Here is a 10928-nt window from a genome sequence, read left to right as displayed (position 1 = left end):
AAATCTTTTTGTAGGTTAGATTGCATGAGTCTAATACTTCCTGAGGCTGAGCTTTTATCCATTTTCCTTTCTTTAAAAAGAGAGTGAGTAAAACTTACCTCTTCATACTAACTTCGTGAACATGTTGCCTGTTTTGAACTTTTTTATCCATTCCCTACCTCAGCACAATTTTGAGGGCAGGTGTCCTTTACAGCCCTGAGTCCTTGTGAATGGTAAGTGACCATTAGCTGTGGGTTAAAAGCTGCTCTTGCGGGAATCGGCCACAAGGCGGCAGCATTTCTCCTTTACCAAATCTGGTTACTAGGGCAACAGAGCCTTACTGGAAGTGGTGTTCTAAGTTGTAAATTACAATGGAATGTGCGAGGAAAAAGCCCTTTAAGTTTATGTCTCATTACGTCTTGTTGGTATTTTTAACTTAATTTTTATTTTTTATCACAGCAAACTTGATTACAATGTTTTGTTTGTTCTGGGTGTGCAAGATGTGGTTCTTTCACACATATTCATATATCTCTTCTTCTTCGGATCCTTTTCCCATGTAGGTTATGAAACAATGTTGAGTAGTCTTCTCTTGGTATTGCGTAGGTCTTTGGTGATTATATATTTCACATGTGTTTGTATCTCTCTGTTAACCTCAATATGGTAATGTATCCAATCCTCACACCTTTGCATTTGGTGAACCATAAGTTTTTTAAATGAATCTATGAAAGTGTTTCTCTGTGGAAATATTTTTCTTTGTATCTTTTTTTAGGTAACACCTATATGTGATATGATAGGATATGTGTCTTTCGCTTTCTCACTTACTCCAAGTTGCGTGATTACTTCTAGACTCATCTATGGTGCTGGAATTGGCATTATTTCATTTTTTTCACTAGCTCATATTCCATCTGTACAGGTAGCAGTTCTTCTTTGTCCACCCATCTGTCGGTGGACTTTTTGGTTACTTCCATATCTTGGCTAGTGTAATACTATGCACTGCAGATTTGCGTGGCTGTGTCCTTCCAATTCTGTCCTGTTAGTTTATAGGTCCAGGAATAGGTCTGCTGGAGCATATGGTAGCTCAATGTTTACCTTTTAAAGGCACCTCTATTCTGTTCTCCTTAGTGGCTCTTTCCAGGTTACGTCCCACTTAAAGTGGAGGGTATGTATTTCTTCCCAGCACCTTCAGGATTTATTCTTTGTAGATTTTGCTGATGGTTATTCTGAGTGGTGTGAGCTGATACCTCTTTGTGGTTGAATTTGCATGTGTCTCATACTGCGTTGAAATTGAGCTTTAAGACATGTCCTTTTTAATTTTCCAGCTGTGATTAGAGCTTATTTCCTCAAAGTGTTTTCTTAAAGTATGTGTCACCATTTGAAATATTTTGGCCATTATCTCCCTCAAGACACTTTGAGGGCAGGTTTCATTTACAGCCTTGCAGTACTTGTTCATATGAAGTGACCATTAGCTCAGGCTTTAAACCTGCTTTTGCAGGTAACGGCCAGAGAGCGGCAGCCTTTCTACGTTCCCCTTGCTGGTACTAGGGAAACAGACCTACCGGCCAGTGGTGTTCTTCGGTTATAAATTAGAGTGCAATGTGCCCGGATAAACCCACAAATGTTGATGTCTCCTTGCTTTTGTTTGTTTTTAAATTTATTTTATATTTATTATTAGAGTAATATTCCATTGTGTACGTGGACCACTTCTTCTTGGTGCATTCCTCGGTTGATGGACATTTTCATTGCTTCCAAGTGCTGGCTAAGGTAAATCTTGCTGGCGTACAGGTTTGCCAGCCTGTGACTTTTTGATTCTCATTTTCTCAGGTGATAGGCCAAGCAGTGGTTGTGATTGATTGACTGGTAGCTCAATGTTTCCCTTTTCAAAGCACCTACACTGTGTTTTCATTAGTGGCTCTTTACATGCCCCACCTTACAACCGAGGGTACGCATTTCTCCACACTCCCTTCACCGTTTATTTTTTGCAGCATTTTTCCTAATGGCCATTCTGACTGCTGTGAGCTGATAGGTTTTTGTAATATGGGTATGCATGTCTTAAATTTTTTTAAAATTCAACATATTCCTACGCCTTTTTCTTTTCCCTTAAAAGAAAAAACCGTGAGTTCAATATAGCTCTTGAAATTGTCTTCTTCGAAGGTTGCCCTCTTTTGTATTTTTTGGTGGATTTTTGACCCCAGAAATTTTCTGGGGGGCAGGTGTCATTTACAGAACTGCAAGTTGTTGAAAATTTAGTGACCTTTTGCAGTGGATTCAAAGCTGCTGTTGTGGGAAACGGCCACAAGGAGGTAGCATTTCTCCATTCCCCAATCTGGGTACTAGGGCAGCAGAGCCTTTCTGGAAGTTATTGTCCTAGGTTGTAAATTAGAATGGAATTTGCCAGGAGAAATCCCCATAAGTTTATGTCTCATTACTTCTTCTTGGTTTTTAAAAGTTTTTTAATCTGGGTAAAGTTTAGAATATTGTTTGTCCTAGGTGTACACAATCTGGTTCATTTGTACATTATGTATGTCTATTAATGTACAGATCCTCTTCCCATGTAAAATATTACAGTGTTCCGTCGACCTCCCTTGCTATATGTTCGGTCTTTTTGATACATGTATATAATATGTATTTGTATATGTATAGTAACACTAATCTTCATTTCTCAATTTCCCCCCTCCTTTCCTTTCAGATGAGCATAGTTTGTTTTCTAAGCCTGTGAGTGTCTTTCTCTTTGGAAATATGTTCATCTGTGTCAGTTATTAGATAATGCCATAAGTGATAATATAGGCTAAAGGTCTTTTGCTTTCCGACCTACTTCATGTTTTGTGAATATCTCCAGGCTCATCTATGGTGCCTCAAAGAGCAGTGCTTCAATGTTTTCCATGGCTAATATTCCATTGTGTACATGGACCACTTCTTCTTGGTGCATTCCTCTGTTGATGGACATTTTCGTTGCTTCCAAGTGTTGCCTATGGTAAATATTGCTGGAGTGCAGGATTGCCAGCCTGTGATTTTTGATTTTCCTTTTCTCAGGTGATAGACCCAGCAGTGGGTATGATTGATTGACTGGTATGGTAGCTCAACGTTTACCTTTTCAAGGCACCTCAATTGTGCTTTCATTAGTGGCTCTTACCACGTCCCCCTTAGCATCGAGGGTACGCATTTCTCCACAATCACGTCAGCATTTATTGTTTGCAGCATTTTTGTTGATGGCCATTCTGACTGGTGAGAGCTGATAGGCTTTTGTAATCTGGGTTTACATGTCTGTAAAAATTCCTACAATTCATCATTTTTCCACGCCTTTTGCTTTTCTGTTAAAAGAAAAAGGAAAAAAAGTGTGAGTATAATATACCTCTTCAAATTTTCTTTTTGGAAAGCTGCACTCTAGAATTTTTTGTTCGATTTTCGATCTCAGTATTTTTTGGAGGGCCGGTGTCATTTACAGACCTGCAATTGGTGAATAATTAGTGACCTTTTGCAGTGGGTTCAAAGCTGCTGTTGTGGGAAACGGCCACAAGCATGCAGCATTTCTCCATTCCCAAATCTGGGTACTAGGGCAGCAGAGCCGTTCTGGAAGTTGTTTGCCTAGGTTTTCAATTTGGATGGAATGTGCCAGGAAAACCCCCCATAAGTTTATGTCTCATTACTCCTAGTTCATTGTTTTAATTTTTTCAATTGGGGTAATGGTTAGAATGTTGCTTGTCCAAGGTGTACACACACTGGTTCATCTACATATTCTATATACCTATTTATGTAGAGATCCTCTTCCCGTGTGAATTATTACAGAGTGTTCCGTAAACCTTCCTTGCTATATGGTCGGTCTTTTTGATATATGTATATAATATGTATTTGTATACATATGGTAACGCTCATCTTCATTTATCCATTCCCCCCACCTGTCCTTTTAGATACGCATAGTTTTTTTTTAATAAGTGTGTGATTGACTTTCTCTGTGGAAATATATTCATTTGTGTCAGTTATTAGATAACGCCTATAAGTGATATCATAGGATATAGGACGTTTGCTTTCCGACTTAGCTCATGTTCTGTGATTATCTCCAAGATCATCTATGGTGCCTCAAAGAGCAGTGTTTCATTGTTTTCCATGGCTAGTATTCATTGTGTACATGGACCACTTCTTCTTTATCCTTTCATCTGTTGATGGACATTTTGGTTGCTTCACTGTCTTGTCTATTGTGAATAAGGCTGCAGTGCAGCTTTTGCAGCCCAGGTCTTCTTCATTCTGGTCTTCTCAGGTGAGAGGCCCATTGGTGCGCCTGCTGGATTGAATGGTACCGCAATTTGTCCTTTTCAACGCAGCTCCTTTCTGTTCTCATTATTAGCGTTTAACCCTTTTACATCTCACCAGCAGCTATAGGGTACACAGTTCTCTAAACCCTCTTCAGCATGTATTGTTTGTAGACTTTTTGCCAATGGTCAGTCGACTGGTGTGAGTTGATAACATTTTGTAGATTAGATTGCATGAGTCTAATACTTCCTGAGGCTGAGCTTTTATCCATTTTCCTTTCTTTAAAAAGAGAGTGAGTAAAACACCTCTTCATACTATCTTCGTGAACATGTTGCCTGTTTTGAATTATTTTATCCATTCCCTACCTCAGCACAATTTTGAGGGCAGGTGTCCTTTACAGCCCTGAGTCCTTGTAAATGGTAAGTGACCATTAGCTGTGGGTGAAAAGCTGCTTTTGCGGGAAGCGGCCACAAGGCGGCAGCATTTCTCCTTTACCAAATCTGGTTACTAGGGCAACAGAGCCTTACTGGAAGTGGTGTTCTAGGTTGTAAATTAGAATGGAATGTGCGAGGAAAAAGCCCTTTCAGTTTATGTCTCATTAATTTTTGTTGGTATTTTTAACTTAATTTTTATTTTTTATCACAGCAAACTTGATTACAATGTTTTGTTTGTTCTAGGTGTGCAAGATGTGGTTCTTTCACACATATACATATATCTATTCTTCTTCGGATCCTTTTCCCATGTAGGTTATGACACAATGTTGAGTAGTCTTCTCTTGGTATTGAGTAGGTCTTTGGTGATTATATATTTCACAAGTGTTTGTATCTCTCTGTTAACCTCAATATGGTAATGTATCCAATCCTCACACCTTTCCATTTGGTGAACCATAAGTTTTTTAATGAATCTATGAAAGTGTTTCTCTATGGAAATATTTTTGTTTGTATCAGTTTTTAGGGAACACCTATATGTGATATGATAGGATATGTGTTTTTCGCTTTCTCACTTACTCCAAGTTGCGTGATTACTTCTAGACTCATCTATGGTGCTGGAGATGGCATTGTTTCATTTTTTTCACTAGCTCCTATTCCATCTGTACAGGTAGCAGTTCTTCTTTGTCCACCCATCTGTCGGTGGACTTTTTGGTTACTTCCATATCTTGGCTATTGTAATACTATGCAATGCAGATTTGCGTGCCTGTGTCCTTCCAATTCTGTCTTCTTAGTTTATAGATCCAGGAATAGTTCTGCTGGATCATACGGTAGCTCAATGTTTACCTTTTAAAGGCACCTCTATTCTGTTCTCCTTAGTGGCTCTTTCCAGGTTACGTCCCACTTAAAGTGGAGGGTATGTATTTCTTCCCAGCACCTTCAGGATTTATTCTTTGTAGTTTTTGCTGATGGTTATTCTGAGTGGTGTGAGCTGATACCTCTTTGTGGTTGAATTTGCATGTGTCTCATACTGCGTTGAAATTGAGCTTTAAGACATGTCCTTTTTATTTTTCCAGCTGTGATTAGAGCTTATTTCTTCAAAGTGTTTTCTTAAAGTATGTGTCACCATTTGAAATATTTTGGCCATTATCTCCCTCAAGACACTTTGAGGGCAGGTTTCATTTACAGCCTTGCAGTACTTGTTCATATGAAGTGACCATTAGCTCAGGCTTTAAACCTGCTTTTGCAGGTAACGGCCAGAGAGCAGCAGCCTTTCTACGTTCCCCTTGCTGGTACTAGGGAAACAGACCTACCGGCCAGTGGTGTTCTTCGTTTATAAATTAGAGTGCAATGTGCCCGGATAAACCCACAAATGTTGATGTCTCCTTGCTTTTGTTTGTTTTTAAATGTAATTTATATTTATTATTAGAGTAATATTCCATTGTGTACGTGGACCACTTCTTCTTGTTGCATTCCTCGGTTGATGGACATTTTCATTGCTTCCAAGTGCTGGCTAAGGTAAATCTTGCTGGCGTATAGGTTTGCCAGCCTGTGCCTTTTTGATTCTCATTTTCTCAGGTGATGGGCCAAGCAGTGGTTGTGATTGATTGACTGGTAGCTCAATGTTTCCCTTTTCAAAGCACCTGCAGTGTGTTTTCATTAGTGGCTCTTTACATGCCCCCCCTTACCACCGAGGGTACGCATTTCTCCACACTCCCTTCACCGTTTATTTTTTGCAGCATTATTCCTAATGGCCATTCTGACTGCTGTGAGCTGATAGGTTTTTGTAATATGGGTATGCATGTCTTAAATTTTTTAAAATTCATCATATTCCTACGCCTTTTTCTTTTCTCTTAAAAGAAAAAACCGTGAGTACAACATAGCTCTTGAAATTGTCTTCTTCGAAGGTTGCCCTCTTTTGAATTTTTTGGTCGATTTTTGACCCCAGAAATTTTCTGGTGGGCAGGTGTCATTTACAGAACTGCAAGTTGGTGAAAATTTAGTGACCTTTTGCAGTGGGTTCAAAGCTGCTGTTGTGGGAAACGTCCACAAGGAGGTAGCATTTCTCCATTCCCCAATCTGGGTACTAGGGCAGCAGAGCCTTTCTGGAAGTCATTGTCCTAGGTTGTAAATTAGAATGGAATTGGCCAGGAGAAATCCCCATAAGTTTATGTCTCATTATTTCTTCTTGGTTTTGAAAAGTTTTTTAATCTGGGTAAAGTTTAGAATATTGTTTGTCCTAGGTGTACACAATCTGGTTCATTTTACATTATGTATGTCTATTAATGTACAGATCCTCTTCCCATGTAAAATATTACAGTGTTCCGTCGACCTCCCTTGCTATATGTTCGGTCTTTTTGATGCATGTATATAATATGTATTTTATATGTATAGTAACACTAATCTTCATTTCTCAATTTCCCCCCTCCTTTCCTTTCAGATGAGCATAGTTTGTTTTCTAAGCCTGTGAGTGTCTTTCTCTTTGGAAATATGTTCATCTGTGTCAGCTATTAGATAATGCCATAATTGATAACATAGGCTATAGGTCTTTTGCTTTCCGACCTACTTCATGTTTTGTGAATATCTCCAGGCTCATCTATGGTGCCTCAAAGAGCAGTGCTTCAATGTTTTCCATGGCTAATATTCCATTGTGTACATGGACCACTTCTTCTTGGTGCATTCCTCTGTTGATGGACATTTTCGTTGCTTCCAAGTGTTGCCTATGGTAAATATTGCTGGAGTGCAGGATTGCCAGCCTGTGATTTTTGATTTTCCTTTTCTCAGGTGATAGACCCAGCAGTGGGTATGATTGATTGACTGGTATGGTAGCTCAACGTTTCCCTTTTCAAGGCACCTCAATTGTGCTTTCATTAGTGGCTCTTACCACGTCCCCCTTAGCATCGAGGGTATGCATTTCTCCACAATCACGTCAGCATTTCTTGTTTGCAGCATTTTTGTTGATGGCCATTCTGACTGGTGTGAGCTGATAGGTTTTTGTAATTTGGGTTTACATGTCTGTAAAAATTCCTACAATTCATCATTTTTCCACGCCTTTTGCTTTTCTGTTTAAAGATCAAAGAAAAAAACTGTGAGTATAATATACCTCTTCAAAGTTTCTTTTTGGAAAGTTGCACTCTAGAATTTTTTGTTCGATTTTCGACCTCAGTATTTTTTGGAGGGCCGGTGTCATTTACAGACCTGCAATTGGTGAATAATTAGTGACCTTTTGCAGTGGGTTCAAAGCTGCTGTTGTGGGAAACGGCCACAAGGATGCAGCATTTCTCCATTCCCAAATCTGGGTACTAGGGCAGCAGAGCCGTTCTGGAAGTTGTTTGCCTAGGTTTTCAATTTGGATGGAATGTGCCAGGAAAACCCCCCATAAGTTTATGTCTCATTACTCCTAGTTCGTTGTTTTAATTTTTTCAATTGGGGTAATGGTTAGAATGTTGCTTGTCCAAGGTGTACACACTCTGGTTCATCTACATATTGTATATAGCTATTTATGTAGAGATCCTCTTCCCGTGTGAATTATTACAGAGTGTTCTGTAAACCTTCCTTGCTATATGGTCGGTCTTTTTGATAAAGGTATATAATATATATTTGTATACATATGGTAACGCTAATCTTCATTTATCCATTCCCCCCACCTGTCCTTTTAGATACGCATAGTTTTTTTTAATAAATGTGTGATTGACTTTCTCTGTGGAAATATATTCATTTCTGTCAGTTATTAGATAACGCCTATAAGTGATATCATAGGATATAGGACTTTTGCTTTCCGACTTAGCTCATGTTCTGTGATTATCTCCAAGATCATCTATGGTGCCTCAAAGAGCAGTGTTTCATTGTTTTCCATGGCTAGTATTCATTGTGTACATGGACCACTTCTTCTTTATCCTTTCATCTGTTGATGGACATTTTGGTTGCTTCACTGTCTTGTCTACTGTGAATAAGGCTGCAGTGCAGCTTTTGCAGCCCGGGTCTTCTTCATTCTGGTCTTCTCAGGTGAGAGGCCCATTGGTGCGCCTGCTGGATTGAATGGTACCTCAGTTTTTCCTTTTCAACGCAGCTCCTTTCTGTTCTCATTATTAGTGTTTAACCCTTTTACATCTCACCAGCAGCTAGAGGGTACACAGTTCTCTAAAACCTCTTCAGCATTTATTGTTTGTAGACTTTTTGCCAATGGTCAGTCGACTGGTGTGAGTTGAAAACTTTTTGTAGATTAGATTGCATGAGTCTAATACTTCCTGAGGCTAAGCTTTTATCCATTTTCCTTTCTTTAAAAAGAGAGTGAGTAACACTTACCTCTTCATACTATCTTCTTGAAATTTTTGCCTGTTTTGAATTATTTTATCCATTCCCTACCTCAGCACAATTTTGAGGGCAGGTGTCCTTTACAGCCCTGAGTCCTTGTGAATGGTAAGTGACCATTAGCTGTGGGTTAAAAGCTGCTCTTGCGGGAATCGGCCACAAGGCGGCAGCATTTCTCCTTTACCAAATCTGGTTACTAGGGGAACAGAGCCTTACTGGAAGTGGTGTTCTAGGTTGTAAATTAGAATGGAATGTGCGAGGAAAAAGCCCTTTAAGTTTATGTCTCATTACTTCTTATTGGTATTTTTAACTTAATTTTTATTTTTTATCACAGCAAACTTGATTACAATGTTTTGTTTGTTCTGGGTGTGCAAGATGTGGTTCTTTCACACATATGCATATATCTATTCTTCTTCAGATCCTTTTCCCATGTAGGTTATGACACAATGTTGAGTAGTCTTCTCTAGGTATTGAGTAGGTCTTTGGTCATTATATATTTCACAAGTGTGTGTATCTCTCTGTTAACCTCCATATGGTAATGCATCCAATCCTCACACCTTTCCATTTGGTGAACCATAAGTTTTTTAATGAATCTATGAAAGTGTTTCTCTATGGAAATATTTTTGTTTGTATCAGTTTTTAGGGAACACCTATATGTGATATGATAGGATATGTGTTTTTCGCTTTCTCACTTACTCCAAGTTGCGTGATTACTTCTAGACTCATCTATGGTGCTGGAGATGGCATTGTTTCATTTTTTTCACTAGCTCCTATTCCATCTGTACAGGTAGCAGTTCTTCTTTGTCCACCCATCTGTCGGTGGACTTTTTGGTTACTTCCATATCTTGGCTATTGTAATACTATGCAATGCAGATTTGCGTGCCTGTGTCCTTCCAATTCTGTCTTCTTAGTTTATAGATCCAGGAATAGTTCTGCTGGATCATACGGTAGCTCAATGTTTACCTTTGAAAGGCACCTCTATTCTGTTCTCCTTAGTGGCTCTTTCCAGGTTACGTCCCACTTTAAGTGGAGGGTATGCATTTCTTCCCAGCACCCTCAGAATTTATTCTTTGTACTTTTTGCTGATGGTTATTCTGAGTGGTGTGAGCTGATACCTCTTTGTGGTTGAATTTGCATGTGTCTCATACTGCGTTGAAATTGAGCTTTAAGACATGTCCTTTTTATTTTTCCAGCTGTGATTAGAGCTTATTTCTTCAAAGTGTTTTCTTAAAGTATGTGTCACCTTTTGAAATATTTTGGCCATTATCTCCCTCAAGACACTTTGAGGGCAGGTTTCATTTACAGCCCTGCAGTATTTGTTCATATGAAGTGACCATTAGCTCAGGCTTTAAACCTGCTTTTGCAGGTAACGGCCAGAGAACAGCAGCCTTTCTACGTTCCCCTTGCTGGTACTAGGGAAACAGACCTACCGGCCAGTGGTCTTTTTCATTTAAAAATTAGAGTGCAATGTGCCCGGATAAACCCACAAATGTTGATGTCTCCTTGCTTTTGTTTGTTTTAAAATTTAATTTATATTTATTATTAGAGTAATATTCCATTGTGTACGTGGACCACTTCTTCTTGGTGCATTCCTCGGTTGATGGACATTTTCATTGCTTCCGAGTGCTGGCTAAGGTAAATCTTGCTGGCGTACAAGTTTGCCAGCCTGTGACTTTTTGATTCTCATTTTTTCAGGTGATAGGCCAAGCAGTGGTTGTGATTGATTGACTGGTAGTTCAATATTTTTTACATGCCCCCCCTTACAACCGAGGGTACGCATTTCTCCACACTCCCTTCACCATTTATGTTTTGCAGCATTTTTCCTAATGGCCATTCTGACTGCTGTGAGCTAATCGGTTTTTGTATTATGGGTATGCATGTCATTAAAATTTTTAAAATTCATCATATTCCTACGCCTTTTTCTTTTCTCTTAAAAGAAAAAACCGTGAGTACGATACAGCTCTT

At 39.1% G+C, this 10928-nt stretch overlaps 1 long non-coding RNA gene across 1 annotated transcript; it reads right to left on the bottom strand.

Moving 5' to 3' along the window:
- Nucleotides 1-2885: 2885 nt before the first annotated feature.
- LOC309621903 lies at nucleotides 2886-9339 on the bottom strand. The gene is made up of 2 exons (XR_014240326.1): nucleotides 7756-9339; nucleotides 2886-3328 (listed from the first exon to the last, which is right to left on the bottom strand). It is a non-coding gene; the product is annotated as an uncharacterized lncRNA (long non-coding RNA).
- Nucleotides 9340-10928: the final 1589 nt, after the last annotated feature.

Source organism: Balaenoptera borealis, assembly GCF_965194805.1.
Source record: "Balaenoptera borealis genome assembly, contig: HAP1_SCAFFOLD_1152, whole genome shotgun sequence".
NCBI classification, from domain to species: Eukaryota; Metazoa; Chordata; class Mammalia; order Artiodactyla; family Balaenopteridae; genus Balaenoptera; species Balaenoptera borealis.
Note: the sequence above shows the minus strand (reverse complement) of the source record. Positions and strands in the feature narration are given on the sequence as shown.